Here is a 25168-nt window from a genome sequence, read left to right as displayed (position 1 = left end):
GGTGTCTTTGTGTCTATGTTTGTCCCCACCATTCACTAAGCATTCTCCAATACAAAAAATTTTTATTTAGTTTTGTGTCTCATGGTCCAGAGTTCAAATGACGCTTAAGTCTGATTCGATATTTTACCCTTCAACTTTCAAGCTCGACAAAACTAAGTACCTACAATACCTGAAGGTGTAGGTATTGCTGTGTGGTAAAAAGTTTGTTTCTCAACTGCATGGTTCCAGGTTCAGGTCCACTGGGTGACACCTTGACAAATGTCTTCTACTATAGTCTCAGGCCGACCAAAGCCTTGTGAGTGGAGTTGGTAGATGGAAACTGAAAGAAGTCCATCTTATATATGTGTGTGTGTGGGTGTCTTCATACATATGTTTGCCCCCACCACTGCTTGACATGTGTTGGTGTATTTATGTCCCTGTAACTTAGTGGTTTGGCAAAAAAGGCTGATAGAATAAGTACCAGGTTAAAAAAAATGTATTGGGTTTGATTCATTCAACTAAAAATTCTTCAAAGCAGTGGATCAGCCTGGCTGCAGTCTAATAACTGAAACAAGTAAAAGATAAAGATATATTTTGCAAGGTGTCAAGTAATGTATCTACCCCAACCAATCAGTTCTTGAACCAAGAACAATAATTTTCATTCTTCACAAGTTGGCTGATTTTATAGAACTGTCAGGCAACATGCTTTGTAGTATATAGTTATAAGTCTTTTATGTTCTGAGTTCAGATATATTCAGGATTGACTTTGCTTTCTGTCCTGCCAGAGTCGATAAAAAAAACATTGCAAGTTAAGTCCTGGAGTTATTTTATTTAACTATATATAAGTAGGTTGGCAGAATAATCATTAGAGTATTAGACAAAATAACACATGGCATTTGTCTCAGCTCTTTACATTCTGAGTTCAAATACTGCTGAAGTCAACTATGCCTTTCATCTTTCTAGGGTTGATAAAAAAATTACCAGTTATATATTGGGTTGATGTAATTGACTAATCCTTCACCTTGAAAACTGCTAACCTTGTGCCTCCATTATAAACACTAATTACACTGTATAACAAAATTTAATTATTTTTTTTTGTCTTTGATCAGTAAGTGCTTTTTTTTGTTCTTTTTGCTTTTCTTTAGAAGTCAAAGGAAATGACTACTATTCCCTTCAAACTTTGCTTTTGTGACCCGGACATCAAGGTTTTGAAACTGACCTATTTTCCATTACATTTCAGACAAATTCAGCACTGAATTACTGAATCAGAATTTTCCAGGACTTTTTAGAAGTTTTGAGGACTTGTCAAGTTTTTAAATGTTTCAAGAATTTCTAGAACATTCTGGCAACATAGATGGCAGTATAAATACTGGGATTGTAAGCTCAACAGTTGAGTTTACTTCTAGCTGTCCAAGTGGAGACAAGTCATTCTTGAGAGCTACATTCATCACAGATGGCATCAAGAGGTTGTAAGCATCCAGCAGACGCATTTTGCTGTATGTGGCGAATTTATCAAGACAAAAGTGAAAAAGTACTCTGGCAATATCTGCTAAAATGTGTGAAGCCTACAAGGTATATATTGTCTCATAAGCAAAGTTTGAAAGAAATATTTGTCGTTTTAAGCAAATAAGAAATAACAGTTGCTACCCAAGGGCAGAAATTGTGTTATACAGTGTTATAAATTGGGGTAGTGGAGTGGCAGAATCATTAAAGTGTTAGACTAAATGCTATGAGATTTTTGGTTTAGCTGTTTATATTCTGGGTTCAGATCAGGCTGTAGTAAACTTTGCCTTCTTCCTCCTGAGGCTGATTTAATCCACTGTCTCCTCTTCTTATAATTGCTGGCTTGTAACAAAATAAGAAAGAATTATTATAACTGTTCTGAAATCAAAAGTGGAAGGAAGGATCTGGTTTAGATAATTTATAGTTCAAATTCTAATGGAGTCAGTTTTGCATTTCATCACTCTAAGATTGATAAAATAATTACCTCCCTCTCAAGATCAATCAAACAGTACCTGTAATATAATGAGAGTAGGTTCAATCTATAATCTTACTCTCTGACAAATACTGACCTAGTGGCCTGATCTAAAGAAATCAATTTTATTACTGTACTCAGTTTGGAGTAGCTGTTGTTAGTCTTCTATTCTCTTCCAGCACTGAAGTATTAGTATCTAAAGTAATATTTATTTTATATTCATCATTAAACCATGTTGTTATCATGTTCATCACCAAACATCAAAATTCATCTCTAAATAATTCAACACCAACAACAGTTGTGTTCACAGTATCTGCAGAAATCAATTGGTGAGATGAAAAGAGATAAAAATGTATTAAAAGAAAAGTTAAGGCTTTTGTTGTTCCGTATCTGTTTGCATAAATATAGGGAAGATTAAGAATGATAATCTTTATGGAACACTTTGTTTCATATTAAAAAAAAAAAATTAAAAGTCTTAGCCAATAAAGAAATAACTGTAAAAAATAAAATGAATAAGAAATAAATTTTAGAAAATATATTATAAAAACATTAAACCATTACAAACAAATAAACAGACCTAATTTTAAAAGGCTGTTTTTAAAAGTTTGGTTTATCATATGATATTCTGTTGTCAAATATTTATCACACTTAAGCCAATTATTATGTAAATATCCTTAATTGTTATTGTTGTTACTGTTGTTGTAGGTTTTGGTGCTTTGTTTATTTCATGCAGCTAGCTCTGTCTCAACTTTGCCTTATGATGATGAGGAGTCTCAATAAATTCTTTGCAACAACCTATATATGTTGAACACCTGCATTGTCATATTTCAGTCAACCCTTTCTAGATCTTATTACACCTTCTTTAACCCTTTTGGCATCCAAATTACTCCGTCAAGTTGTAATGATGTAATAATCTTTCATCATGTGATACAAGATCACCTCCTCCAATGCTGCACACCTCTCAAAGATTCCTTGTATTTCAAATTACTTGGTGCCCCTGGCAGTGCTTGTGACATGTAAAGTGCACCCAGTCCACACTGTGAAGTGGTTGGCATCCAGCTATTAAAAATCATGCCAAAACTGACCTTGCCCATGCAGATGCCACATAAAAAGCTCTCAGTCCACTCTACGGGGTAGTTGGTGTCAGGAAAGGTATCCAGCCATAAAAACCATGCCAAAACAAATACAGTGGCCTGGTGTAGTCTTCTACCGGGCCAACTCTTGTCAAACTGTCCAACTCATGCCAGCATGGAAAATGGACACTAAATGATGATGATGATTCTTTTGAATTCATCATGTATTATCTTGTGGCTTTGAGATTTCGATGGTGTGATTGTTTATTTTTTAGAATGGCATTATCAGGTAAGTGTAAGAAACTGAATCTGGCCAGATTGATCCTAAAACAAATAGATATTATTGACTTGTAGATACACAATATTTTGTTATACAACTACAATATGCTACAAAATATATTCACCATTTTTATAAGTCAGTACTGTGTACTACTGTGTTAGCAGTGCACTTGAATCACGTGTTAAAGTCATCTCATTAGATTATCTATAGAGATTATTGGCATCAATGATTTTGTTACAACGTTTCATATCTGAAATGTCACATGCAAACAAACAATGCAGAACTGATGGAATATTTGGACTGGGTATGGTTGGTTTAAATGCTAAAGTGTTAACCTTTTTGTTATTGTATTTATTTTAAGATGCTCTGTGTTTCTTTCAAGTAAAAGATGTGAGCATGTGTATGTATGTATGTATGTATGTATGTATGTATGTATGTATGTATTATGTGTGTGTATGTATATCGTTACCTGCATTGCCTTACTGGCACTTGTGCTGGTGGCATGTGAAAAAACATTTGAGCGAGGTTGTTGCCAGTGCCACTGGACTGGCTCCTGTGCAGGTGGCACATAAAAAGCACCAATTGAGCGTGGCCATTGCCAGTACCTCCTGACTGGCCCTCGTGCCGGTGGCATGTAAAAGCACCCACTACACTCTCAGAGTGGTTGGCGTTAAGAAGGGCATCCAGCTGTAGAAACTCTGCCCGGTCAGATTGGAGTCTGGTGCAGCCATCTGGTTTGCCAGACCTCAGTCAAATCATCCAACCCATGCTAGCATGGAAAGCGGACGTTAAAAAATGATGATGATGATGATGATGATATATATATATATATATACATACATATATATATATAAAGGTGCAAGTTCAGTGGTTAGAGCGTTGGGCTTACAACTGTAAGGTTGTGAGTTTGATTTCTGGACTGTGCTGTGTGTTGTATTCTTGTGCAAGATGCTTTATTTCACATTGTGCCAGTTCACTCAGCTGTAGAAATGAGTTGCGACATCACTGGTGTCAAGCTGTATCAATCTTTGCCTTTACCTTTCTCTTGGATAACATCAGTGGTGTGGAGAAGGGAGATTGCTGGTCTTCCACAAAACAACCTGTGCCTTGAAGGGGAACTTACTCGGTGCAATCCCATACTCTTTCATGACTGAAGGGGGTCTTTACCCTATATATATATATATGTGTGTCACCATGACCACTGTGACCGACCAGGCTATCAGATGTTGCTACACATCGCTTCGCGTTGTTTTAACCTTCAAATGACACCACCCTGCTGGCTAAGCAAGCAGGCCAACAGATGAAAGAGTGAGAGAAAGTTGTGGCAAAAGAGTATAGCAGGGATCACCACCACCCCCTGCCAGAGCTTTGTGGGGCTTTAGGTGTTTTCGCTCAATAAACACTCACAAAGCCCAGTCTGGGAATCAAAACTACGATCCTATGACCGTGAGTTCACTGCCCTAACCACTGCACCTCCACATATATATATATATATATACACACACACACACACACACGCACACATATGCATAAATATAGGATACATATAAAGTATACACTAGATAGCATAGCTGCTGAACTAAAATTCTACCTTATTCATGCAAGTATTCAACTACAAACTAATACACTTAAGAATATGTATAAAGACACATATTAAATGCATACAGGCTTTATGCTATATACATAAACATACACAGGTATAAAAATACACGCATAAATACAAACATGACATATATACTTATAGAAACACATAGGTATACAGACATTCATGCACACAATCATACGCACACATTTTTATATTTATTAAAGGGATATACTATCCTGGTGGTTACCGTGTTTCTTCTCAAGTTGGTTTCAGATGCTGGCTAACTGCAGTGGTCCTTTAGTGATACCTGAGCTAACAATTAGTTGCCACAGTTGAAACATGTGTAGGTCCCTAATGATGCTGTAAATAACTGTTATATATAAAATTTTGGATGTGAAAAATCGCTGCTCCCCTTATCATTATTAATTATATATATATTTGTGTGTGTGTGTGTGTTCGCTGAAACACAAACACACACATATAGCCATACATAGTCAACTACACACATACACACACAAATAGAAATAAATACACATACACAGATTGATATATATGCAAACAAATACCCACACAGATTACATATGCACAGTGTACAAACATGAAGACAAATAAGTGCACATATATATATATATTTTATATATTTATACTGTGAAATTTGATTTAAAACTAAATCGAATTTTTCCCTGTAAGTTTGGAGCTATACTCCCTAATACTATATTTATGATTATATATATATATATATATATATATATATATACACACACACACAAACACACACACACACACACAGACATATACACATACACAATACAAACTCATGGACATATATACAAACATTTGGGGATACACACACACACAGCACGCACATGTATATATGAGTAAATATGTACTTTATTATGGACAGACATAATATTCTATATACCAAAACACTTTAAACAATCATTACATTTGTTATTGACAAAATTTCTTTGAAAATATTAATATAATCTCTGTTTCAAGTATTACTATGTCACATCACTGCCATTACAACCACCATCACCAACGACTTTCTTCACCACCATCACTGCTGTTGTCCAGCACCACCAGCACCAGCACCACCACCACCAGCACTACTACTACCATCACCACCACTGCCACAACCCCACTACTACTACTACTACTACTACTACTACTACTACTACTACTACTACTACTACTACTACTACTACTACAACTACTACTACTGCCGCTGCTACTATTATCATCACTACCATCTTACTTCAAACCCTAACATACCAGCATCCCACTCCCTACAACTATTAACCCCACCACTACCACCCCAACCCCATCATTATCAACACTTCCACCCCCAACACAACCACCACCACCACTGCAAGCCACTATCGGCATCACAACATCTCATCCACCACTACCACACCAACACAACCATGTCACCACCATCACAACTACCACCACCACCACCATCATCACTACAACCCCACAGTCATCACTGTGCCACCCCCAAATCACCACTGCCCTAAAAAAAACACCACCACCCCATTATTTCTACTCCATATACCACCCACTACTACACCAGCACCACTGTGCTACATCACCACAATGCTAGAAACTACCATCATCACCACAACACTGCAACCATCACTACCACCACCACCCTAGAAACAAATACCACCACTACCACCTCTACTCTAAAAACAACTACATTACCACAACATCACCACTACCCTAGAAAAAACCACCGCCACCTCTCTACTCTAAAAACAACCACCACCACCGCTACATCACCACTACCCTAGAAACAACCACCACCACTACCACCCCTACCTTTCGAAGTACCATCATTACCATAACACCACAGCCTGCCCCATCACCAGTGCTAGCCTCACCTCACTCCAAGCTGTCTTCCTTTTCTTAGCAATGGCAAAACACAGCTAAGGAAAAACGTGCCAAGAAGTGACAGGTTTTCTATCCAACAGAACAAGCATAATATGGGAATATGGAACGCCAAGTCAGCTCTGAATCTATTGAAAATCCAGACACTCTTGGCAGACTGTACGAGAGCAGAATCATTTCCAAGCAAAGACTTTGTAGGTAACAGATTATTGTTGCAAAGTAAATAGATAATTGAGAGACAGGGGGGAGAGGAAGAATGTGTGTGTGTATATGAGAGAGGGGGAGAGAGACGAAGAAGGAGGAAGATAGATAGATAGATAGATAGATAGATAGAAAGAGAGAAATAATTCTTTTTTCCCATTTCTTGAATGGATATGTGTTTCTCTAACTGCAGGTAAATACACAAGTGTGCTTGTATGTGTGTGTTTGTATGTATGTGTATGTGTTTGTACCTGTGTGAGCATGTCTCTGTTATAGTTGTACATGCATACTTATTTATTTATGTTGTTATATTTGTGATTCATTCTTTCTATTTGTTTTCTTCACAAAGACATTGGCCATAGACCCAACTAATTTATAATTATTTGTTGAGCACTATGAGTTGATAAATACTGCACTTACAGACTAAAGATGTACATTGTAATGTTGGTAAGTATTTTGTTCTTAGTCTACTCCTAGGTCTCCTGCTGGTTGGCCTGCCTTGAAGAAGAAGAAGTTTTGTCATTCTTTCCTGCAGCATTTTAATCACAAGTCTGAAGTACAAGAGCTGTCACTTAAAAGTGATATATCTATAACTGTGCAATTAATTTTGGAAATACTTCCAGGCTGAAACTTCCCATTGTTTTGTAATCCAACTGGTAGACCTGCCTGGAATTTGTGCATTCCAAAATTCTCTAAATTCCTAATGAATTTCCCCTCTTAGTTCACTTGGTGTTTAACAGGGCACTATCTCTTTGAGGTAGCCAAAAGGAAATAATCACAGTTAAAAAGGTGAGATGTCTGAGTTGGGGCATGATATGGTTGGTTAACATTTCTTTATTAACATCGATGGGTGCTCTTTTTGCAGAGTGGGACATTTCCCTTGGCTATATATAAGGATCTCTTTCAGGAGCAAATGGACTATTTCCCTTGGGTGTTTAAAAATAATATATTAGTTATATGTAGTAGATAAAAGGATCCCTTCCAAGAGCCCTATTATCGATTTTTTCAACAATCTAAGTATGTCACTAGTTTTCCAGACATGAGTTCTACTCATGTGTCAGGTTTCATGCAAATCGATATAACGATGTAGGAGGAGTTAGATAACAACGCCACGAACAAACACACTCACAGATTTCCACATATGTAGTACATATATATAATAAAACCTGAAAGTTCATTAATACAACTTCCAGTTTCACCTTTCAAAAGATGAACCAAAAAGTGAAAGGTATTAAGTATTATATTACTCTCTAAATCATACAGAGTATGTGCTCTCATGTTCGTAAATACACACACAGGTACAAATAAATGGAACTCTAACAAACTATAGATGAATAAGGATAGAAAATTACTAATTAGAAATCTATGAAGACATAGATGCGAAAATTCACCTAGGGATATATACATACATACATATATATATACATATACATATACATATATACATACATATATATATATATATATATATATATATATATATATATATATTATATATATATATATATATATATGTTATATATATATATATATTATATATATTATATATATATAAATATATAGAATCATCCTAAAAGTCAGAGTATAAATATGTATATAAAATAGTGACAGAGTAAAGAAAATATTTTCAGAACAGAATTATATCACAATAAAAGAATCTAAAAATATAAATAAAATAAAAATGCAATGTAAACGAAAATGTAAATGGAAGATGAGGAAGGAAAAACATTAATTTATGCAATTTATCAACAAAGTTACCTTGCATGGATCTGACTAATTATAATACCAGGTCTTATATAAACATTAAAAAAATACACATCAAGGTATGCAATCACCTACATATATGTTATGTATATATACATATATATATATAATATATATATATATATATTATATATACATATATATATATATATATATATATATATATATATATATATATATATACTATGGCTGTGTGATTAAGAAGCTTACTTCTTTGCAACCAAGTGGTTTCAGGTTCAGTCTCACTGCATGGTACCTTGGTTAAATGTCTTCTACTATGACCAATACTTTGTGTGTGAATTGGTATGAAGAAAAAGAAATAAGGGCATTATATGTGTGTGTCGGTGCATGTTTGGGTCACTTGATAACTGGTGTTGGTTTGTTTATACTCATGTAAATTAGCAGTTCAGAAAAAGAGACTAACAGGATAAGTAACAATTAAAAAACATAAGCACTGGTGATGCTTCAGGGCAGTGCCCCAGTGTGGCCACACTTCAATGACTGAAAGGAAAAGTAAAAAGGTATATATTTCTGTAAAGGGTGTTCTGCCTCAGTTCTTTTAACTAGAATTTCTAAGGCAGAATGAGTGAAATATCATGGCAAATGAAATTTGACATTTGGAGGAAAGTAGCTGATGATTTCCACAAGGGTTTGGGAGAGAAAGGGCAATGCAAGAGCATAAGCCGAAGACAGTTGAGATCTAAACTTGTAAGTGGTAGTAATAGCAAGTAGATTAGAGTGAAACCGGTATGTAAATACTAATGACATAAGTGCTGGCTATAATTTCTATAGAATATCTGTAGAGATAACCTTAACTAGAATGAAACTATTGACATTATGATATGTAATGACTTAAAAAACATTCTGATTGTTGTGTTGGTGGTACTTTATAAAGGCAGTATAGGAGGGTAACAAAAGAGAAAGTTCCTTAAATAGAAAGTTCTTAGGGAATCCTATGAAACATGATGGTAGCAGAGTATAGTATTCACATTAAAAATGAGATGTTTTGAATTTGTATTAGATACACAATATCCAATCTGGCAGGAGTTGGACTGTAAAGAAAAACACAGCATTTGCTGGCTGGAGAGATGTTCAGAGATCGTATCATCATACATAAGGTAGACAAATGCAATGAGTAAACCCATAAGTAAAAGCAGAAAATAAAATTTTGATAAGTAGCTAAGTGAAATGAACAGTAAATGGTTGCAGTAGTTCTTGGTTTGATGAGGTGTCTGTATGGCTAACAGGGGGATAAAAGAATGCTACAATGTGTGCAGAAGAATCCAAACATTCTCAAGTAGCATCAACAGTACTTGGTACAGATGGAAAAACTGACACAACCCAGAGAAGATCCAAAGTCTTTATGATTTCAAGTTGACGCAAAGAGTGTCATGCAGTGCATAGTGCTGCAATATATACATATATATATATATATATATATATATTGATGTATTTAGGAATGGTCATTTTGCCAGTTTAGCCAATAAAAACACACGCACTATATATTTGGTGTTACTTTGCTTCAGTGTTATTTATTTTTTACATTAATCTTAATCTTATTTCGCCACACTCCTGTGACCGCATATATATGTGTGTTTGTGCATGCACATATGCATTATGTATGTGTGTGTATATATATATATATATATATATATATATATATACACATACATAATGCATATGTGCATGCACAAACACACATGCACACATTGTTAAAGTTTATTATTTTTCATTACTTCAAGTTTCATACAAAAGTGGCATTCATCAAGTGGAACATCAATAAAGACATTCAAAATGAAATATTGCTCTTTTGTTCATACAATTCATACAAGTACTTGTAAAATAGATTTTACACACACACACACATATATATATATATATATATATATATATATATATACATATATATATATATGTATATATATATACATATATATATATATATATGTATATATATATAATATATATATTATAATATATATATATATATATATATATATATGTATATTTATATATGTATATATATATATAATATATATATATAATATATATATAGATACATATATATATATATGTATATATACACATACATACATAAATATATTTATGTATGTGACCATGTGTACACAATTAATAAGATTACTGTTGAAAGAATTCTGACATACTGAAACCCTGTACAATATAGGTGTGTGTGTGTGTGTATGTATATATATATATATATATATATATATATATATATATATATATATATATATATATATATATATATATATATATATATATATAATATATATATATATACATATATACATACACACACATACACGTACATACACATGTATGTACGTGTATATAAGTATGTTTGTATGTATGCACACTGAGTATTTCAGTCACCATGATGTGTTCATGTAATGACTTGAGACCACTGTCCAACAACAAATAGTTATTTCTAGTCAGAGAGCAATGTAAGAATTTGAGGTGTGTTTAGACAATTTTCTCCAAAGTTTTGCATCTGCACCAATATTGTTCCAGTATTGTCATCTGCCTAAGACTGGATATTTTTCATTTTCTCATTTCTTTTTATTTTTCTTTCTTTCTTTTCTCTGGCATTTAAACTAATTTACTGATTCTCCAAAGAACTTAAAGTTCCAGACAATCAATTCTGTTTTAGCTTTGTGTAATTTTGAGGTAACAAAATTCTTTGAAGACAGTGGAAAAAAATTTTTTTAATCCAATTTTGGTAACTAAATAAATGAGAACCAGTTGCTTGGGAAATTAAACAAAAGATGGAGTTAACCACACATTACAAGAGCTATTGGTCAAAGAATGGCAAGGGAAAGAGAGAGAGAGAGAAAGAGAATAAAAGAATAATACATACAAATGAAGAAAAGTTGAGAAAAGAGAGCAAGAAAGATAGTGGTGAGAAGCTGAAGGAGAGAGAAAGAGAGAGAGGAGAGAGTAGCAGAGACAGCTGTATACATATATATATCATCATCATCATCATCATCATCATTTAACGTCCGCTTTCCATGCTAGCATGGGTTGGACGGTTCAACTGGGGTCTGGGGAGCCCGAAAGCTGCACCAGTCCAGTCAGATCTGGCAGTGTTTCTACAGCTGGATGCCCTTCCTAACGCCAACCACTCCGAGAGTGTAGTGGGTGATTTTATGTGCCACCGACACAGGTGCCAGACGAGGCTGGCAAACGGCCACGCTCGGATGGTGTTTTTTATGTGCCACCGACACAGGTGCCAGACGAGGCTGGCAGACGGCCACGCTCGGATGGTGTTTTTATGTGCCACCGACACAGGTGCCAGATGAGGCTGGCAAACGGCCACGATCGGATGGTGTTTGTTACGTGCCCACAGCACGGAGGCCAGTCGATGCGGTACTAGCTACGGCCACGTTCGGATGTTTTTTCTTGTGTGCCACGTGCCACCGGCACTGGTACCACAAAGATACAAATTCCATTGATGTTCATCTATTTTGATTTGTTTTGATTTTCACTTGCCTCAACAGGTCTTCACAAGTGTCACAAGAAGGAAGGTAAGCACAGGTGGACTGACTACGTCCCAGGTAAGGGCCAATGTTCATATTAATCTGTCAAATGTAATGCTTATTTGTTCATGTTAATTTGAATTATACACGTTCAAGAGGTGTGTCCACAATATTTGTTTGTAACTTTGTAAATTTTTTTACATAGATTTGAAATTTTGTCAGGGGTGCTTTATATACCACTGGTTTATAGTTATGTAACTTTAGCTGATCATGCTGAGTAAATTTGACTTTTATGGGCAGGTAAATTTAATTAACAGGTGTAAAAGCAATAACATTATGGATAAACACTAAAATTAGATTTCTTAATGCATCTTACCAGTTTGATTTGTAACTAAAATTATCCCAGGTGATAATTGACAAAAATTTGCCACTTTTGAAGATGAGGTACATTAATTTGAATTAATATATATATATATATATATATATAATAGGAATATAAATGGATACAGATCGTGTATCAATAGCTAACTTGATGGCGGTGGCCTCATGGAGCTGACCAGCGGCAGCGATTATTATTATATCTATAAGAATGCCATATTAATATGGCGATAACAATTATTAATTTATATCATCATCATCATCATCATCATAGCGTCCGTTTTCCATGCTAGCATGGTTGGACGGTTCAACTGGGGTCTGGGGAGCCCGAAGGCTGCACCAGGCCAGTCAGATCTGGCAGTGTTTCTACAGCTGGATGCCCTTCCTAACGCCAACCACTCCGAGAGTGTAGTGGGTGATTTTATGTGCCACCGACACAGGTGCAGACGAGGCTGGCGAACGGCCACGCTCGGATGGTGTTTTTATGTGCCACCGACACAGTATATATATATATATATATATATATATATATATATATATATGTATGTATATATATACATATATATATATGTATATATATATATATATTATCATCTCATCATATCATCATCTCATCGTTTAACGTCCGTTTCCGCGCTAGCACAGGTTGGACGGTTTCGAGGGTCTGGGGAGCTAGGGACTGCCCCAGGCTCCAGTCTAGTCTGGCAGTGTTTCTACAGCTGGATGCCCTCCTAACGCCAACCACTCCGCGAGTGTAGTGGGTGTTTTTTACGTGCCACGTTCAGATGGTGCTTTTTATGTGGGGGGGGGGGTGCAGAAATATATAGGGGAGCACCAGTGGGGAGGGGTGGTTCAGAGAAATGATGACAGGTTCTAGGCAAGTAGAACGTAGGATTATCAAGAGAGGGGTATGCATGGTGAAATAGCGTGTGAAGAGGGGGGTTCGAGGAGTAGACACCTATAATGGTGGTGGGAGAAGCGACATCCGGTATAGATAGAGCAAATATAGAGATATCCGTTATTGGTGGTGGGGGTGGGCAAGGGCGGGTGCACCGGGAATATGCGAAGGTTGAACTGACGGGCTGGCTTAAAAATGCTCTTAGCAATGGAAGGGGGGATGGCAGACAACGTAAAAGAGGGAGAGAGAAAAGAATAAGTGAAACCCCGCGAAAATGGGCCGCCATTGAAAAAAAACCCTGTATGGAGAAATAATATGCAATACGAGGCGAATATATATATATATATATATATATATGTATTATATATATACATATATTATATCATCATCATCATCATCATCATTTAGCGTCCGTTTTCCATGCTAGCATGGGTTGGACGGTTCAACTGGGGTCTGGGGAGCCCGAAGGCTGCACCAGGCCAGTCAGATCTGGCAGTGTTTCTACAGCTGGATGCCCTTCCTAACGCCAACCACTCCGAGAGTGTAGTGGGTGATTTTATGTGCCACCGACACAGGTGCCAGACGGGGCTGGCGAACGGCCACGCTCGGATGGTGTTTTTATGTGCCACCGACACAGGTGCCAGACGAGGCTGGCAGACGGCCACGCTCGGATGGTGTTTTTATGTGCCACCGACACAGGTGCCAGATGAGGCTGGCGGACGGCCACGATCGGATGGTGTTTGTTACGTCCCCAAGCACGGAGGCCAGTCTATGCGGTACTGGCTACGGCCACGTTCGGATGATTTTCTTGTGTGCCACCGGCACTGGTACCACAAAGATAAAATTCCATTTATGTTCATCTATTTTGATTTGTTTTGATTTGATTTGATTTGATTTGATTTGATTTTCACTTGCCTCAACAGGTCTTCACACAGTGTCACAAGAGGAAGGTATGCATAGGTGGACTGTCTACGTCGCCGGTCTTCGGATGGTGTCTTTATGTGCCACCGACACAGGTGCCAGATGTGGCTGGCGAACGGCCACGATCGGATGGTTTTCTTGTGTGCCACCGGTACTGGAACCACAAGGATACAAATTCCATTGATGTTCATCTATTTTGATTTGGTTTGATTTTCACTTGCCTCAACAGGTCTTCACAAGTGTCACGCGTGTCACACACTTGCCTCAACAGGTCTCTCCACAAGTGTCACACACTTGCCTCTGCCTCAACAGGTCTTCACAAGTGTCACACACTTGCCTCTGCCTCAACAGGTCTTCACAAGTGTCATAAGGGAAGGTAAGCACAGGTGGACTGACTACGTCGCCGGGTCTTTGGATGGTGGTGGTGTTTTTATGTGCCACCGACACAGGTGCCAGGTGAGGCTGGCGAACGGCCACGATCAGATGGTGTTTGTTGTGCCCACAGCACGGAGGCCAGTCGACGGCCACGTTCGGATGGTTTTCTTGTGTGCCCCGGTACTGGAACCACAAAGATACAATTCCATTGATATTCATCTATTTTGATTTGGTTTGATTTTCACTTGCCTCAACAGGTCTTCACAAGGTCACACACTTGCCTCAACAGTCTCCACAAGTGTCACACACTTGCCTCTGCCTCGACAGGTCTTCACAAGTGTCACACACTTGCCTCAACAGTCTTCACAAGTGTCATAAGAGGGAAGGTATGCACAGGTGGACTGACTACGTCGCCGGGTCTTCGGATGGTGTCTTTATGTGCCACCGGCACAGGTGCCAGATGAGGCTGGCGAACGGCCACGATCGGATGGTGTGTGTTGTGCCCACAGCACGGAGGCCAGTCGATTGGTACTGGTTACGGCCACGTTTGGGTGGTTTTCTTGTGTGCCACCGGCACTGGTACCACAAAGAATACAATTCCACTGATGTTCATCTATTTTGATTTGTTTTGATTTGATTTGATTTTCACTTGCCTCAACAGGTCTTCATAAGTGTCACAAGAAGGAAGGTATGCACAGGACTGACTACGTCCCCGGTCGGGGCCACGGGTTATGGCCTGACTAGTCTTGCCGGGTCTTCTCATGCACAGCATACTTCCATAGGTCTCGGTCTCTAGACATTTCCTTAGTGAGACCTAAAGTTCGAAGGTCGTGCTTCACCACCTATATATATAATATATATATATATATATTATATATATATATATATATATAATATATAGATAGATAGATAGATAGATAATAGATAGATAGATAGATAGATAGATAGAGGGATTAGATAGATAGATAGATAGATAGATAGATAGATAGATAGATAGATAGATAGATAGATAGATAGAGGGATAGATAGATAGATAGATAGATAGATAGATAGATATAGATAGATAGATAGATAGAGGGATAGATAGATAGATAGATAGATAGATAGATAGATAGATAGATAGATAGATAGATAGATAGATAGATAGATAGATAGATAGATAGATAGATAGATAGATAGAGAAGCAGAGAAGATAATACAAATATAGAGAAGGAAAGAAAGATTTAAAATGATGGAGACAGATTGAGAGAGAGAGAAAGAAAGAGTGAGGGAGGGAGGCAGAGAGAGAGAGAGAGAGAAACTGACAGACAGAAAGTGAAAGAAAGGTTAACACAAATAATGAAGAGAATATGGGAAAGAAGAGAAGAGGAAAGGAAGAGGTGAAAAGCTTGGGAAAGAGATTGTGTGAAGAGAAATATAGAAAAAGGGAGATAGGAAATGAGAGAAAGAGAAACAGGAAGGGAGCAAGTTAAAAAAAGAGAAGGTGAACAGGAAGAAAGCCAAATAGAGAGTGAGATTAAAAGAGACTGTGGCTTTATAGTAAGAGAAGACAAGACAAGGGTTAATCTGAAAGGAAGAAAGTGGATGGAAATAGAGAGGGAGAGAAGAGAGGGTAAAGTAGAGAGTGAGAGAAGAAAGTGGCAGAGAGGAGAAATAGACTGGCGTGCTGATTGGTTGGTGGACTTTGATGAATGAAACCTGTGTATGGAAGTGGAGATCTGTGTGAAATGAAACACTTGCAGAGATGGAATGTTCCAAGATTTGAGAGATGATTGACAATAACCATTGGGTGGCACATGGTGGACAGAGAATGGCACAAGATGACATACAAAGGGTGATCAAGAAAGACAATCTACATTAGCAGTACAAGTAGTAGTAGTAGTAGTAGTAGTAGTAGTAGTAGTAGTAGTAGTAGTAGTAGCAGCAGCAGCAGTAGTAGTAGTAGTAGTAGTAGCAGCAGCAGCAGTAGTTGTTGTAGTAGTAGTAGTAGTAGTAGTGGTGGTGGTGGTGGCGGTGGCGGCGGTGGTGGCGGTGGAGGCAGTGGTGGTAGTGGTGGTGGTGGTGGTGGTGGTGGTAGTGGCAGTGGTGGTGGTTGTGATTGTGGTTGTGGTGATGGTGGTGGTAGTAGTGGTAGTGGTGGTGGTTGTGGTGGCGTTGGTGGTGGTGGTAGTAGTAGTAGTAGTATTTAGTGTTGTTTAGTTGATCAAAGACATTTTAGTGGTGACCAGTCCGCCTATTTCTTTATCTGGGACTTCATAGTCCAATGTATTCTTACCCATTTTTTTTAAATAAAAAGATGTTAATTGTGTTTATCTTTTATCTTTTATTTGTTTCAGTGCTGGGGCACTGCTTTGAAGAATATTTTTAGTTGAATGAATGGACCCTAATACTTATTTCCTTATAAGCTGATACTTATTCTGCCAGTCTCTTTTGCTGAACTGCTAAGTTATGGGGACATAATCACACCAACACTGGTTGCCAAGCAGTGTGGTGAGGGGCAAACACCGATACAAAGACACATGCACACACACACACACACACACATGCACTTGCACACACACACACACACACACAAGACAGGCTTCTTTCAGTTTCTGTCTATCACATTCACTTACAAGGATTTGGTTGGCCCAAGGCTATAAAAGAAGACACTTGCTCAAGGTGCTATGCAGTGGGACTGAATCTGAAACCATGTAGTTACGAAGCAAACTTCTAACCACACAGTCTTGAGATTCTTTGGAATTTATATATATGTAACAAAAGCAAAGTTTGAAGGAATTCTTGCCTTTCACAAAACTCCTATACAATGGGGAAAACTTAATGTATTACTACCTGTATCATGTGAATGACAGGGGAGGAGGAGGAAGGAGAGAAGAAGAAGAAAAAGAAAGAGAAGAAGAAAAAAAGAAGGAAGGGGAGGAGGAAGAGGAAGGGGGGGAAGAAGGGGAGAAGAAGAAGAAAAAGAAGAAAGAGGTGAAGAAGAAGAAAAGAAGGAAGGGAAGGAGGAGGAGAATAATAATAATAATAATAAGAAGAAGAAGAAGAAGAAAGAGGAGACGAAGAAATAGAAAAAGAAAGAAAAGAAGAAGCAAGAGGAGAAGGAAAAGAAGAAGAAAGAAAAAAGAAAGAGAAGAAGAAGAAGAAGAAGAAGAAGAAGAAGAAGAAGAAGAAGAAGAAGAAGAAGAAACTCTAACTTGTTTTAAAGTGTTATCTCTAGCAGGTGTGTCTAATTCTTAACCTAATATAAGGTGAGATTATTAATTCTGACTTGTTTCACCTATGAACTAAAAACGGAGAAGATGATGATGAAGATATCAGTGACAATGTCAATAATAATGGTATTTATGATGACAACAAAGATGATGATAATGAGAATGGAGGTGATGACAAAGACGGGGATAATTATTGTCAACAAACTTGTGACTGAAGGTCATATTGTAAGGTAATAAATATTGAATGTATCAATGTAATTTTATATATGTGTGTATGCATGTATTAGCCATCTATGACTGTGTGAGTACTTATATGGCAATATAAGAACCAAAAGATTTCATCGCATCGAAGGCAGAGTTATCATTAAAATTAATTGTCATAGCTGCTCATATAGCATTCATACATACATATATAAATGTAAGCATGTACACATATATATATATATGTACATATATATATATATATGTATATATATATATATATATATATATATATATATATATAATATAATAAAGTTTATCCAAACAAGAAAGCACAAAAAACACAATGCGAGGACGTGGAACAAATATAGTATTATTGGACGCTCAGGAAAGAAGGAAAGAGGAGGGTTTAACGTTTTGAGCGGAGCTCTTCATCAGAAACATAGGAGAAGGAAAGATCCAGAGAAGGGAAGACAGAGGAAAAAGATAGATATATATATATATATCCTCATCATCATCGTTTAACGTCTGCTTTCCATGCTAGCATGGGTTGGACGATTTGACTGAGGGCTGGTGAGCCAGATGGCTGCACCAGGCTCCAATCTTGATCTGGCAGAGTTTCTACAGCTGGATGCCCTTCCTAACGCCAACCACTCTGAGAGTGTAGTGGGTGCTTTTTATGTGCCACTGGCACAGGGGCTAGTCAGGCAGTACTGGCAATGACCATGCTCGAATCTTTTTACACATGCCACCAGCACAGGTGCCAGTAAGATGACACTAGTAACAATCATGCTTGAATGGTGCCTTTTATGTGCCACCAGCACAGAAGCCAGTTAGCTGCTCTGGCAACGATCACACTCGGATGGTGCTCTTAGCACCCTACTTGCATGGGCACAAGTGCCAGCAAAGCGATGCTGCTAACGATCCCACTCGAATGGTGCCTTTTATGTGCCACTGGCATGGAAGCTGGTTAGCCGCTCTGGCAACGATCACACTCGGATGGTTAGTGCACCATATATATATATATATATATAATCATATCAAAGGGAAATGGAAATTAATAGAAATTTTCACTTCCAGTGGCCTGGCGTGTAAAAATTTTGTCCAAAGACTATGTATTACTCATAAAAAAAATACAGTGTACATTTATACACATAAGAGGAGTCCACTTATGGGATTCATCACGCTAGAAAGAACAGCTAGGTTCTAAAACTTTGATTAGGTTTTATAATCTAGCTGTTTTTCCTAGCGTGATGAATCCCATGAGTGGATTCCTCTTATGTGCATAAATGTACACTTTATATATATATATATATATATATATGGAGAAGAGGAATTTTGTAAAGACTATTCCTTGAACCCCACTACCTAACAAAAGAATAATGTTATATTCAGAAGTCATAGGGGCTGGCATGAGACTACCAGCAATGGAGAGCACTGGTGGACCTGGTTGGCTCTATGCATGATGGGACCACTAACTTGTAATGACCCCAGCCCCATCAAGCAAGTGCATGAAGCTAGCCAGAAGCTACAAGTCATCAATCAACTGCAAAGTCCAATTTAAAAAATTCAGAATGAAACTAACCTAGGTATAGGTATATAAGTAACTCAGAGAGTATACACTGACTGTTATCCTGAAGAAATATATCTAAAATGAGATCTAATTGGACTTTCCGAAACACGATTGAAAATAATGTGGGAGAAAGAATATTGGAAATAAGTACAGGCGAAACATTTTGAAAAATAATTATGGAACTAAATATAATTCTGGTGATCAGCAGATTTAGAATTAGAATAAATGCAACTAGCCAAAACTTTCAAAACCATACTTTTAGATGAAATCAAAAGGAAACACAGACACCACATGGGATAATCAAAGTATATGAAAACAAAAATTATAAATTCATTAAAAAAAGCTACATTAATAATATAACAAATGAACATACTTGCAATGGAACCTGAATTTATTCCAATTTTATGAAATTCAAATTTTAGTGAAATTAAAGATGATTTTCCAAATCATTGTTGAAAGTTGAGTTTACAGAGGAAATGCTTGTTAAAGACAATGACAATGGATCTATAGTTAGAAACAAAAAGAAATATTATCTACCAAAATGTAGAAAAAGAAAATCCGATCATTTCTGTGATTATATAAATAAGTTGCTATACAAATTTCTACTAAAACATAAACATTCTAATTTCCATGCAAAAGACTCGGTCAGTATAAATACAATGAAAATCAATCTAAAGCTGATAGTAAAAGGAAATATTATAATTATAATGGATATAGATTGCTATGGAAAATGTTGCCTTATATATGCTTGAAAATAACAGTTGTGAAAAAGGATTAACGACTGTAACTGGTACTCCACCAATTATGATGATAATCGTTCAAGTTGAGCTCATCAACAGAACAGCCTGCTCATGAAATTAATGTGCAAGTGACTGAGAACTCTATAGATGTGTGCCCTTAATGTAGTTTTCAGGGAGATTCAGTATGACACAGAATCTGACAAGCCAGGCCCATTCAAACACAGATACTACTCAATTTTGTCAGCTGAGTGGATTGAAGCTATGTGAAATAAAATGTCTTGCTCAAGGACAAAATGTGCCCCAGGAATAGAACTCATGACCTTACGATTCATGTATTTTACAAAACATTTAAAAATTTTGATCAAACAATACACCAATAGAAAAAAATGATAGAACAAATACATGTATCAGAATAACTTGAGATTAAAAAACATGAACAATTTAGGCAATAACATGGAATACATTTTTATAATTACTTGAAGGAAAATTAAATAGATATTTAGACTATTTTGACCTATGGGAAGACACTTTGGATAAGCTTCCTGAATTCAAGACACTTATAAATAATATAAGCATAGCATCTAGTTTAGTAAGATGTGCGTGGCTTAGTGGTTAGGGTGTCAGCACCTTGATCATAAGATTGTGGTTTCAATTCCTGGACTAGGTGATGCATTGTGCTCTTGAGCAAAACACTTTATTTCATGTTGCTCCAGTCCACTCAGCTGGCAAAAATGAGTAACACTGTGATGGACTGGCGTCCCCTCCAAGCTGGGGAACACATATGCCATAGAAACTGGGAAACTGGGCCCATGAGCCTGGTTAGGCTTTAAAAGGGCGCGTTTATTTTTTACTATCTAGTTTAGTATAGAGTACAGCAAGGAAAGATTACTTTTCTTAGATAGTGATATATTGGTTACAGAAAAATGAGTAAGATTTAGACAGATGTATTATCTTAACCAATTGACTCAGGGCAATATTTACTTTTTACTTCATGCCATCAGAATCAATATTCCATTCAATCTAGCTAAAAGAGTATGTGACATTTTTCCAAATGAAAGCATATGAAGGAAAAGCCAAAAAGAACTAGATGATATTTTGATTGAAAGATGTTATCAACCATCATTCAATGAAAACAGAATTAAGAGGTTAGAGGATTTTACATCTGTGATTTCATAATTGTAAAAATTGAAACAGAAACAAATGTTTAATCTACATTTCAGTACATACATAACCAATTTGCTAATGTCAAAATTAGTAGAGTTACAGAAGACCAAGAGATAACTAAAAGCAAAAACCAGCCAAAACCGCTAAATAATCTGATAAACTAAAGCCCAGTTATGTAAGAATTTACTTAGACATATAAATCCCAATGGTTTGCTACTTGATTTTAGTATCTACACATGCCTAACGTCTTGAACATTAACAGCATGTTATTCAAAGTTTATTTAGCCTGAATTCAAAATTGACTTTTTAATATATATATATGTATATGTATATATATATATATATATATATATATATACACACACACACACTCAATAACACTATAAAATGGTCAAACTTTTTCCACAAGAACTTAGTTCAATTTGAAAGCTCCACCAGAATGGACAAAAGCGCTAATACATGATATATGATATAAGTTATATGATGTATAAAAACATGTAATATACAAATAAATATCTGTAAATATAAAATCATCCAAATTTCTGAGTACCTCATTTCTTCTAATATAAAATACCTGTACATCATCTCCAAACCTTCTAATATATATATACAAATTGAGATAGGGGTTGTAAATGCAGCCCTCCATGGGATAACATATATCCAATGTACTGCTAGTGAAGTACCCAACAAAGTTAATACATAAATGTTAATGATTGCGATGCAATCAATTCATTTACTGTATTATATGGGCAAAGGTAAAATGATTTACCACAAATTACTAATACAAGATAAGAAAATGGAGAAATACATCTAAATCAAATATCAATTACCAGATAATGCTCAATCACATACTTTATTAAACCACCACATAAGAGACTGTAGGGTTAAATATAAAAAGCAGAACAAATCAGTGTGCATAAAGGAATGTACATAAAAAAGTGTACATAAAAGAGTAATGTTGTATAATAAGTAGAATATATATAAAAGAGAATATAAATATAAGTAAATATAAATATAAGTATAGATTACATCTTACAGCTGTTTCGGCCACAGTCTCTTATGTGGTGGTTTAATAAAGTATGTGATTGAGTATTATCTGGTAATTAATATTTGATTTAGATGTGTTTCTCCATTTTCTTATCTTGTATATATAATATATATATATATATAATATATATATATATATATATTGTATATATTTGTATATATCATGTGATCACGTGACCGACCAAGCCATCAGATGTTGCTACACATCGCTGGTCACAATGCGTTTCGCATTGTTTTAGCCTTCAATGACACCACCCCACTGGCTAAGTGAGCAGGCCAACAGAAGAAAGAGTGAGAGAAAGTTGTGGCGAAAGAGTACAGCAAGGATATATATATATATATATTTAATAATATCAGGGTAATAAAGATTTTAGAAATTTTTACTACCAGTGGCCTACCATATAGAAAAATTAGTCAATAGACTATATATTATTCATAAAAAATACAGTGTACATTTAAACACATTAAGAGGTTTCCATCATAAGAATCCCTTATGCTAGAAGGAACAGCCAAAGTCCAAACCACTAATTAGGGATAAATTCTCGAAGGGAATAAAAAATAAAAACATTTACCATCTATTTCCTGGAACATGGTTTCTGACTTATTTTAGCAAATAAAATAAAATAGTTTGCTAGGCGAAGTCTTCATCAACAGGTACACCAATCTTGATGTACCTGTTAAGTTATGGGGTCATAAACACGCCAACATCTCTTGTCAAGTGATGGTGGAGGAACAAACAAAAACACGCACATAAATATACTCACATATATATATGATGGGTTTCTTTCAGTTTCTGTCTATCAGATCCACTCACAAGACTGCAGCTACAGAAGAAGTCACTAGCCCAAGGTGTCATGCAGTGGGACTGAACCCAGAACCATGTGATTAGAAAGCAAGTTTCTTACCACACAACCACACATGCACCTATGTTTATTGTTTTCATTCCAGGGTTTTTTGCAACACTCACCAACTAGATATGACAATTTCTGACCTCCAGTAGCAAAGTGCTATCACTATACTCTTTCTACAAGCCCTTCTGGTAAGTGCCAGGGTTTGTGGTTTTTTCCAAACTCTCATATACAAAATCAATTGGTAAAATTGGCTGAAATGGATTTATAGTACTGTATTGTATAAGTATTATTACACACTTACACACACACGAATCAATGAGTCATGAAATACAAAAACACTACACACCTTCTCATCAGCAGAATCCTTAACAAATATTACATTCATAATATTACTTAACACACACACACACATACACACACACACACACACAACATACACACACACACACACACACACACATACACACACACACACACATACACACACACAAAGAAAGAAAATGAAAAAAAGCCAGCATGTGCTGTTTTACCATCATCCAGAGGATTCCATTCAGCAAAATTTATCAGCATATTTAAGGTCACAAGGTTAAAACAATAATCCTACAATAATATTACCTTAACTTCAACACAACTTGACTGAATTTAATGCAACTCTTTACAAAAATTTGATCATTTTAATATTGTTTTTTACTACTTCCCCCATATGTGTATAACTTGTATTTTTCTTGCCAAGTTATTTTCCTGTGCCTCTAGATGTGGGTCATCTGTGAGGTATATGGAATAGGCTAAAAGAAAAAGGACCAATTACTAGAAGACTAGAAATGAAGAAACATCTGAATAGTGCTGTAATGTATCTGAGGGGCAAGAGGAGGCCATTCTCTCTTTAGACAATACTTTTATGGAAGTGACACTTTTGGGGCTGGTGTTAAAACCTATGTTAGATTGTAGTGGACCAAGGGGTGGCCAACTCAGGGGCTGCTCCAGACAGCACACATTCTAGCTATGCCACTGGAGTAGTGGAACATGTAGATTCAGCTTTGATTTAATTAACAATTATATATGAGGCAGTGCTGAAAAGATCGGTATTTAAATAACAATCTTATCCTTATTTACATAAAAATGTATATATAAATATATATATATATAAATATATATATGTTTTGTAATTTTAATTTTGTTTGTAGAATGAAACAATTGCAGGTGAATATGTTCATTAATTAATAAATTAGTTTGTATGTATTAGATCTCTCTGTTTTCTAACTCAATGATATATATATATATATATATACATACATACACAAACACGCACACATATATATGCATATATATATACACACATATACACACACACACATATACATATATATACACATACACACACGTAAATATATAAATGGAAATTTTTGTGTATTATTTATTCACCATTACACATGTTTTATATTCTAATAGGAATTAGAAAATTTTACACGTTAGACATGTAAGGAATTCCCTATTAGAAATTTTTCAGACTGAGAAATTAAATAACAATGGAATAAGTAATAATGGAATAAGCAGATGTACT

This window comes from Octopus sinensis, linkage group LG2, assembly GCF_006345805.1.
Source record: "Octopus sinensis linkage group LG2, ASM634580v1, whole genome shotgun sequence".
NCBI classification, from domain to species: Eukaryota; Metazoa; Mollusca; class Cephalopoda; order Octopoda; family Octopodidae; genus Octopus; species Octopus sinensis.
This window is presented reverse-complemented; position numbering follows the sequence as displayed.